At 44.1% G+C, this 10,868-nt stretch overlaps 1 pseudogene; it reads right to left on the reverse strand.

The window, feature by feature from the left end:
• Nucleotides 1-53: 53 nt before the first annotated feature.
• LOC104853365 overlaps nucleotides 54-10,868 on the reverse strand; it is a 19,076-nt pseudogene continuing 8,261 nt past the window's right edge.

Raw genomic sequence — 10,868 nt, forward strand, 5'->3', positions numbered from 1 at the left:
GGGCGCGCCGCAGCGGGCCGAGGCGGGGCGCGGGCAGCTCTGGCCTGGAGCCCCTAGATCGTTCGGTCTCCGGGCACCGCCGACCTGTTTTCGGGCCTCGGCGTCGGCTCCTGGCTCCCGAGATAAGCGCGTCGAGGGCTCCCGGGTATCCGTGCGCCAACCCTGAGTGGGGCGCGGGCCCCATAGGAACCCCAGATCCTGAGCTTGGAGAGGGTGGGGTACCCCAGGACCCGGGAGATCCTGTGCCTTCCCCTCTGCTGTCCATTGGGGTCTGGGGCCCCGCTCCGTGGCTCTTGGACGAGGACAACGGAACCTCTCAGAGGTTGGGGCGTGTCCTGGAGGGGACGTGGGGACCCTGGGCCCACAGCCTTCGCCTGCCTCTGCTCCCAAGACCCCGGGAGCTTCGCTCTGCGTCCCCCACCGTGACGCGTGGCGATTCCTCGGCCCAAAAGCAGCAGATGGAATCTGCGCAGCCGTGAGACAGAAAATCGTTCCTCCTCCAAGGTAATTTATCACAGTAATGCAGAGCTAACTGACACAATATTCGTTACAATAAAGGAAACGCAAGTAGAGTTTCCTTGTGTGCTTGGAGACGACATGGCAAGTTATGGAACCTGAAGTAGGGGCTCTGGGGACCGCTAATGAAAGCCAAGAGAGATCGGGACCCACTCCCTGAAGTGGCATCCAAACTGGGCAGGCCCGGGGGGGGGGCTGACCCTAGCCAGGCAGTGTCAGAACATAATTAAACTGCAGGACACCCAGGTGGTGCCAAGGATTGGCGCTCCCTTGGTGTGGAAAGGAAGCACGCGTGGATCAGAGCCTCTGTGTGGGCAGAGAATTTCCTTATGTTTTCTGGAAACCAGTCAGTACCACCCACCGTGCAGGGTTCCAGCCTTGTGGGACCAGAGCAGAATTCACGGTCTTCCTGGAGAGACAGCGCAGTCTGATCAGGTTGAACCCCGGGGACGCTTCAGTTCAAACTACTGGGTAGCCCAAGTCAAGGACCGAGTTTAAGAGCAGCCAGGGTAATTTAGTAACCCGGTCTGAACAGCAAAGCAACAAAGACAAGCAAAAACAGGATTGTATCCTTTTAAATTACAAAAAACTGCTTTTAATTTATTGTCACAAGTAAGTAGATGTGGGAAAAGTCTCTCCCTGCACTGCCGCAAGGGCCTTGGTTCAGACGGACTGCACACTGGTTTATTGCCTTCTCTGACTGCTCTGATCGTCATGCCCTGGTTCAAAGTCAGGTCCACAGCAGTGTGAGCAGGAGAGAGGCATGCGTGGCTCCTGAGCCCGTGGGATGTCCATAGTCCGTGGGTACCAAGCTCCGGGCCACACAGCCAGGGCAGAGACTAAAGGAGTGTGGGGTGGTTTCTGAAGTGACTAGGTGGGGTACACTGGACCAAGAAGCCATGCTTTCTATTCAAACTCAAACTTGCTTCAAATGCAGGGAAAAAGCAACAGCAGACAGGCATGGTAGTGCATGCCTGTAATCCCAGCTTCTCAGGAGGCAGGATAATCACAGGTTCAAATCCATTCTAGGCAAGTTAACAAGATCTGTCCCATAAAAGGAAGACCTCCAGTTGAGGATATTGCTCAATGGTAGAACCCCTTGTGTTCAATCCCTAGTAATAAAAAAAAAAGGTAGCACTCTAAAAAAAACATACAAATAACTAAAATATTCTACTATGGGCTCTCTGTCCTGTTCAACAGTCCTGTTCCCTTGTTCATCAGTCAGTCACCATGGGCTCAAAATGACAACAAAGAGGGGAAGGGAAGGACAAACTGCAGCTCTTTCTTACTGTCCATCAGGAAACTAGAGGTGGAGTGTTGGTGGGATGTAAGCAAAGGGAAACAAAACAAAAGTGGTGATTGTGCAGCACCCCACTTCCTGGCCAGAATGAAGCATGATCATGTACAGGTGGAATGCACAGTAGGAATTCCAGTGACTACAAACAGGTTAAATGTTCTTCCATCTGCACTGAACATGACACTGTACAATATAAAGACAGATGGTAAAATTTGTGCTGACAATTCTTTCCTTGTGCTTGCAAGGCAGGTGATAGAACCAGTGAGCTAAATCCCCAGCCCTGCACTGACAATTCTAAACTTTATTTTTTTCCTTAGAACATTAAAGACCAAGTTAAAAATACACACACACACACACAAAACACCAGGAGTAAAAAGAAAGACTCCAGAAGAGAGAGAAAAACTTTTAGGTTTTAGTATCTCAAATAGTATTTGTTTCTTTTTGTTTTTGAATAAGGAGCCCCACATTTACATTTTGTGTTTCATTGGCAAATTATATAATTAGGGATGGGGATGTAGCTTAGTGGCGCTGAGCCTGCATGGCAAGTGAAAGGTCCTGAGATCCATCCCTGGTACCAAAAGGAAAAAAATTATGCAATCGGTCCTGCAGTTGCCAATAACGCATGATTTCATTTCGTAAAATTTATGTACTGGTAAATGTGCTGAGAAAAGTACAAAATAGCACCGCCTCTAGGAGAATGTGGCAGTTTCTTACATATCCCCAACATAAGATTCAGCAATCTCACTTCTGGATATTTACCAATGTGAAAAGAAAACTTATGCTCATACGAAAACCTGCATATGCATATTTACAGTGGCTTTATTCATAAACTCCCCAATGAGAACCAGTCCTTCCATTGCGAAGCCATGCTGAGGGTCACCCATGAAGTTCCCCACAGCCCTAAAGGCTAGCAAACTACTGACAGCCACAGCAGGGCCCCCTAAGCAGAGCCAAGTGAGAGACCACACCCCTGGCTGACCTCTCTGACTCCATTTCTATGCATCCCCAAATAGGTGTGCTCTAGGGACAGGTGACAGAGGCTGCCACAGGAGGGCCGGGTCTGTAACCCACGCCCTCTGTACCCTCCTCGGGGTGACAGCGACACGAATGCATGCGTTTCTAGAGACTCACAGAGTTGTACAACGACATGGGTAAATTTTATTGCTTATAAGTTAGATCTTAATTTTTAAGAAGCTCCTGCAAATAAACTAACGGAAAATAAGCACTCCCGCAGTTTCCAAGCACGTCAGAACCCTTAGAGATAGGGCTTGGACTGTTGGACTCTGCAGCAAGAAACAAGACTGAAAGGGGCTGGCAGATGAGAGCCCTGGGGATGGAGATGCAGTTCCACTGCATGCGAAGGAGGCAATGGCTGGGGACTCATGGGAGGCGGCTCAGAAGGGCCTGTGGCTGGGTAAAGTTTGGGCCCCTGGGGGGACACCCAGCCTAATCTGGCCACACCCCAAGATGCAGCAGCTGTGGGAACTCCTCACCCTGCCCGGCCCGGCCCTCACCCAGCTGATTTTATGCAGGAAGGATTGATTGGTGTTGACAGGGAGCTATTTACCTGTCTAGCTAATTATGCCATCTAATTTTCATCCTAATTGCACTTTTCAGGTCACTGGTTAATGAGGCCTCGATCTCCTTGCTGCTGCAGGCCCTGGTGTGGGAACTGGGGAGAGGATGGTAGCTGCTCCTTGGGGTCATAGTGGCCCCTGCCCCTCAGGGGTCCTGGCCCTCAGGAGCGCTGGCCACTCTCCATCTGACAGCACTGATGTGGGGCCTGCCGAACTCCCCATCCGGCAGAAGCTGAGGTGAGTGTCACCCACCGGCCTGCTGGCAGACAGGAGAAGGGGACGCACCCAGCAGTACAGACTCAGCCTGCAGATGGGAGCTTGGACTTGAGACAACCGAACCCTGCTCTGCCCTGGGCCCCCGTCCGCGGGGAATGTGCTTCACCCACTGTGCCTCAGTTTCCTCGCCCACAGTCCTCCCATTGTCCACTCCTTCTCCGACCCCAGGGCTATGGACGCATGTGGGATGAAGGTATAGTGGCCAACTGTCCACTCCTCTCACCTGCTGCTGTCCCTGCGGTCCTGCTGGGCATTCCAATTGCTGGCTTTGTCAGTTGCTTCCACCTCACAACATTGCCTAAAAGTTTTTTTTTTTTTGTTTTGGTACCAGGGATCAAATTCGGGCACTTGCACTTGTGAGGCAGGTGCCAGAACCACTGAGCTAAATCCCTGGCCTCTAAAAATATTCTTTTTAAATGGAAAGCTTATTGAGATGTCATGAGCACAGATCAAAGAACTATTAGAAGCAAGCTGTCCTCAAGTGCACCATCACTCTGAATATTTTTCATGTTTCCTACAAGCAAGCACTCCCTCCCACAAACAGATTGAACCATCAAAATCAGGAAACCAACAGGGATAAATTGCTACCCCTGATCCTCAGGCACTGTGACAATTTTGTCAACAGCCTCAGAATCTCCTTCAGAGTGAAAGAACTCAGTACAACAGCGCACACTGCAGTTAGCAGCAGGACTGTTAGGCCTCCTTCGGTCTGGAACAGGCCCAGACTTGCCTGAACTTCCCTGATTTTAATACTTCTGTTTGTTTCTTGAGAAAGGGTTTGGCTATGTAGCCCAGGCTGCCCTCAAACTTGCAGTGATCTTCCTGCCTCAGCCTTCCAAGTTCTGGGATTACAGGTGTGCGCCACTATGCCTAGCTGACTGATATTTTTAGAAACGCCATGACGTTGTAGAATTCCCCTCCATTTAGCTTTGTCTGATACTTCCTTATGATTCTATTCGTGTCATGCAACTTTGCTGGGAATGTCCCTGAAGAGACTGCACTCTCACTGACCTTGGCCAAGGCTCGGGACTCAGTCTGTCCCATCATGAAGGTCCCCTTGCTCACCTGTCTGGGTAGACCTATAAGCATCTCTGTTCTGAAATTCCTTATTCACCCTTTGTAACTTCGAAATATTTTGTAGATATTTTATATGAAGCTCTTAAATATAACATTCCTCTTGAAATATTCAAGATATCTGTTTATGTATTTAATACAGTGTGGACTCCTGCTCTCCTTAATGCCTTGTAATCCCTTACCCCATCAATCTGGTGAATTCCCCAGCTCTGTCAGGCACATTTTCCAGAGGCTCGAGCCTTCTCCAGTGTCCTCCAGCCTCTGGGTGCCTTCCTCCTTTATGGCAGAGTGGTACTCCATTGTATAAAAAAAACACATCTTCATTCAGTCATCAGTTGATGGGCATATGGGCTGTTTCCAAGTTTTAGCTATTACAGACTGCTGTTATGAACATGGGTGTGCATATATCATGGTGGTATGATTCTTTTGATTCTTGGGGGAAGATACCCAGCAAAGGTATAGCTGGGTCAGATGGAAACTCTAGTTGAACTATGTCTTTACAGTGCTTGGTGCTGGGTCAGGAGGGCTCACATCAGACACACTAGAGCGCTGGTTGTCAAGTGCTCGCCATTCTAGCATCCTGTCTGTATCCCACTGGCCTCTAGGCAGAGTCTGGAGCTCATCTGTGTACAAAGGCGTTTGCCTCTCATCCAAAGGTGCTTGGGCATTTACAAATACTTAATAATAACATTCTAATATTTACTGAAACATTCGTGTCAATATATCATTTATATTTAATTATATATTAGCACTACTCTGTCATAATTTAGCGTGTTATACAGACCTCTCAGTGCATTCACCTGGCTGATGATCTTATCGGGCTCAGCTCTGGGGTAGTGAGTGCGTCTCGAGCACCCTGAAACCGTGCTGCGTCTCTTTTCCGGTGAGGCCTTGTTTCCGGGGTCCTGCCGTCCAGCAGTGCCCTTCACAGGGCCTGCACTGCGCTCCCAGGACCCCGTGGTGGACGCCGCCGTGGATATCTGAGATTTTTATCTTTGCAATCTGAGATTATATCTGAGATTTTATCTTTGCAATAGTCTTGAATCATGTCTTTCACTTTGCTCACCATCTCTATGGTTATCTGGGAAATTATTTGTTTTGAATTTTTTTAGAGCTTGATTGATCAGTTTTGTTACTTCCTATGCTGTGAGTTCTGAGTGTCCTGGAGGTTCGCTATCAGACTTTTCATCCTCTTTTGCCCTACTGTTTGCCATTGGTGAACTGGAAGTCTGTATTTGTGGCTTGCCTAAGTGTTTTCTCATCTTTATTTTTGCTGTTGCGTTGCCCTTGATTCAATCTCTGGGTCATTAAATCTTCCTGATATCGTTGCTTCCCAGCCTTTGATTCTCTAATGACTTATAGTCATTATCATTTTCATAGTTGAGACAACAACTCATCAAATCAATCCCTATCCTTTATCCCAATTGATACAATCAGGAACACAATAGGATCAATCACCACCCTTTATAGCCAGCCATGCCTCTGTGGAGTACAACCAAGGACTGGCACAATCAGGGGATCTGAGAGCTAGGGGGCGGCATGCTCAGCGGCGCCCGCACAGCTACTCTCCTGGGTCTGGAGCAATCAATGGTGCCCTCAGGAAAAGGTGCAGCCTGGACAATGGAGGGAGATCTGAAATCCACACCAGCGTTTTCCCAAAATTCACCCTCCTGGCGCTGGGTCCGGAGCAATCAATGGCGCCATCAGGAAAAGGCGCTGCCAGTCGGTGGAGGGAGATCTGAAGTCCACGCCAGCCGCTTTCCCCTGCACTGAGTATTTATAAGGAACAGAGTTTATTTCTCATGGTTCTGGAGGCTGAAAGTTTGAGACCAAAGATCTTGCAATTCAGGTCTGGTTAAATTGGATCTCTGCTTTCAGGAGAGCACCTTGTTGCTGTATCCTGCAGGGAGGACATGCACTTTGCTCATGTGACAGAAGAGGACCTCAACTGGTTCCTTCATATAAGGCACTCACCTATGCACAAGGGTGGAGCCTTCATGATTTAATCGCGGGTGGTTGCTAGGCTGCAACACATGGATAGGGGACACTGTCCAGACCAAGGCAAAACTAGCAGAACTTCGAAACAGAGAAGTGATTGGCTTCTATGATGTAGGAATGTGTGTAGAATTAAAGGTGCTAGAATAAGGTTGATAAAAAACCAGCTGGAAACCCCTGGTGGCAACTGGCAAAACTGACTACCAACAAATTTGTTGAGAAGTCTGCCAGCCTGCTTGACTTGCCGGCTTCATGCCCTGGGATCGCCATGACCCAAAATAAAAAGCATTCTAGGGGCCGGGGATTTAGCTCAGTGGTTCGGTGGCCGGCCTTGCATGAGCAAGGACCCGAGTTCAAACCCCGGTACCAAAAAAAAAAAAAAAAAAAGTTATTCACAGACCACTCAGTTGAGCTCCTTCTTCATTTTATTACTCTCTGTTTGTAAAATGTGAGACAATGTATTTGATTTCTAATATTAGGAAAATCCATCTTCCAGTTTGGGATTGACTCTCTTTTCCTTCTTACCAATGGGAGATAAAAGTTAAAGATAAGAATAAATAATATAGCATAAATAACAATGCAATGCACATGTTTACCTGTCTCTTCAAAGTATATCTCTTCAAAGAGTGATTTTATTCAATAATCAAATTGAATGCTGACAGGGTCTAAGATAATTCAATAGCCAGCTCACTAACCAATGGATAATCTGTGAACTTTGTCTCAGAATTTTGCAATCACATACCCAAACTAGAATTTCTTCCACATAAAATTTGCCTCTGTTTTTAAATTCCTTTCTTTTTTATGTGAGATCATGTTACAAAGTGCCTGGGCATCTCCTAAATATCTCTGATCAGTCTTCATATGGCAATATGAAGGCCGTGGCATTACGCCACCTTTGGTAATCTACTGTCATACTGATTTTACTGGTCTCCTGTCTAAAACCTTACCCTATCTCAACTCTGATAGCCTACCATAGTTTTGGCAATATTCACAAGTATTTGCTTCCTCCCACCCAAAGCCTGCACAGCTGCACATGGTTGTTCTTCATGGGGCACCTGCCTTCTTCCTCTTCAGCTGTGCTCTGAGGGCCTCACCTGTCCACCTCAGTCACACCAACCACATGCTGTCTGCTTCCACTCACCTTGTGCTCTTCTCTCTTGAGCCTGCTTTTCTGACTTCACCTGGCAAAAATCAGGACAACAGTTTTCTGTTCTGTGAAATTTCCAGAACACCATTCAGCCTGCTTTAAATCCCACTTCTACTGGTATATTGACAAGAGCCCATAACATGTATACCTACCTCCGATTTTCTACAGCTTTTGTTATATTGACTGCAATACTAAATGTTTTTATAAATTCCTTAGCAAAATGTCCCCATCATCCAAAATAGTTCTTGGCAAATACTAGTATTTATGAAATATTAGCCTAATGCGTAATAACCAAGTGAACAAGGAAAAGTGATAATTAACATTTAAACAAAATGAAATATGCTTTTAGAGGGATACTAATTTAAGTCATTAAGTGTTGGAAATTATAGCTTTTTATTTATGACTAAAATTAATGTTCTGATAGCTGATTTGCTGAGACTTCATCCCTTAAAAAACAAATAACCAGCTTGTTTAATTTACCAAGTTAACCCAAACATATAAAGCACATCACACTCCAGATGACAAATTGGCACAGATAAGGTGAAGAATGTGCAGTGTTGATTTGGGGACACTGTGGATTTCAATCCTTCTCCTGCTGCTGCCTCCCCTCCTTGTATCCCCTTCTCTGCCCACAAACCTCCTTGAGGCCGGCAGGCCAGACACAGGGCTTTGCACTGAGTCTCTGGTCTGTCTTTCTGCCAGCAGAGGGGACCCTTGATCTGCCCGTTATTTCAAATCCAGTTGTAGGGTTCTGGGCAGAGAGTGGTGAATGTTTCTTAATTAGCTATTAGGAGAGTGAAATAAAAATTCTTTCTGCAGAAATCTTTAAACAGTTAAAACCATTTGATTAGTCATTAAGAATGAACAGAGTTTTATATATAGATAAATATGTCAAAATTTTCAATGAGCAAAATTTGGAAGGAATCCTAAGAAAATGCTAATATGCTGGAAAATTTCAGAATAAGTTTTTCAAAGATTAAAAACAAAGCAACATGAAATGATACCATAAATGAAATTTTAGTTAAAAATCATATTTTTTTTAGAGAAAAAGTAGGTCATGTGGTAATGTTCAGGCATGAAAAGGTAAACACTCCTTTTAAGAAGCTTTTTGAAATTTATGTTGTCATTCAAAGTGTATTCATTAACAGAATCTCAGTTTAATTGGTGTTGTGAGAAAAACAGAAATAGAGTGCCTGAACACTTTCGTCAGTCAGACCAGATAGATATATAAATAGACATTTATTTATTGCTAATTTTAGTATTTCATAGCCATTATTAATTACATTGTTGAATTATGAAATTATTCTCCATTACTATAAAACCAATGCAATATTTACTTTAAAATAACATTGAAAACCATTCAACTTTTAATGTGTAAAATCTGTATCTTAATATAGTGATTCCTCAGTCCCTGAATTTAATTCATTCTGTGATTCTGGAAAAGAAAAGATAACTATGGTCCTGTTCACCACCGGCTGCAGAATTCAGGAAGGAAGCAAAATTTTGCGAATGTTTCTGTTTGTGAACCAAATTGTGCAGGGATAGAAACATTTGTGAGCTGAGGTATTTCTGTATAAAGTTATAATTTCTTTTGTATTACACAGCACTAGTCTAATTAGATTGTCATTACCTAGTACCTTGCAATAATCTTCAAAAGTATAGTAATTTTGCCACATTTAGAATGAATCTTAGGATAAGGAATGATAGCTGAACTTTAAAAGTTCATATTGAATAAATATATTCAAGAATATTCTTTTAACAGTAAGGTTATACATCTCTGAGAACAGAAATCATCAGTGAAGAAGACTTTTGTAGATTCCTGTACTCAATGACACTTGAGGAAATGATACTTTGGTGAATTAGCTGTCTAGGGCAGAGCTTTCTCCTCACACAGGAAACCAGAAACATCAGGTGCTGATGGTTGAATTTTGAAAGAGGAACTGTCTCTTCAGCGTTTCGGTCTACTTCCATTCCTAGCATAATGTGCTGTCTCTGCTGCTGTTTGCAGTGATAAAGCAAAGAGGTAAATTTTAGGTAAAGGAAATGAGCAATATTTAAAAGAGCAGTACAATGGAAACTTAAGACAAGTTAAGCAAAGTGGGAATGCTGAAATAGAGCTAGTGGGCCATCTCTCAGATTTATGTATTTTATAGATTAGAAATAAATTATTAATGATTAATTTAAATTTGAAGAAGAGTTTTCAAATACTAAATCTCTATAATTAGTTTCTATCCCTTCATTTCTGTCTTATCCTCTACCTCCCCTCCATCTGTCAGAATTCTCTTACACTTGACATAAATGTTGGATATCTACTCATCTTCCATTCATTGCCTAAACATGCAGAAAATGTTGCTAATGACAAACTAGGTTTTGGTGTGTTCTATTCTGGTAAAGTTTTGGATATTACTGTACAAAACTATTCCTCTTCTGTTCCATATTAGTTTCCTGTAAGTCTTGAAATCAGGAAGAGTTAAGCTGAATATCGGTTAAATTCCATTTTCTTAAAGTATCAACTATGTGGGAAGTGCTCATTGCTACCAAGGCTGTAGACCATCATCAGGTGAAAGATATCTTGAGGCCACATGAAAGCCTTAGTTTTCAGATTTCCCATATGAATTTCCACCACACGTTAGGCAGAACTGAGTTATACCTTCTCCACTTTCTGGGATCTGGCAACTAACTAGTCTTTACAGACCTCTAAAGTTCAGGAAGATAGATCATTTATGGTTGAAAAATATCTATACTCAAAATTAATTTTGACATTAAAAAATGCCTAGGAAAGACTTACAACCAAAGAGAGCTGAGTTCTAGTAGTAAGGATAGAGTTCACATCTTAGCATGTTGATTAACTTTGTGTCGTCAAATCCAAATTATGTCCTTTTCAAAGAAGACTGTGTTACTGGGATATTGTTGAAAGAACCACGGAGATACAGAAATTCAAGGAAAATTCCAGATAGGGATTCTGCAATGACTTCTTCCTTTCTGT

The sequence above is a fragment of the Fukomys damarensis genome, unplaced genomic scaffold (genome assembly GCF_012274545.1).
Source record: "Fukomys damarensis isolate Sample0158 unplaced genomic scaffold, DMR_v1.0_HiC HiC_scaffold_5, whole genome shotgun sequence".
Taxonomy (NCBI): domain Eukaryota; kingdom Metazoa; phylum Chordata; class Mammalia; order Rodentia; family Bathyergidae; genus Fukomys; species Fukomys damarensis.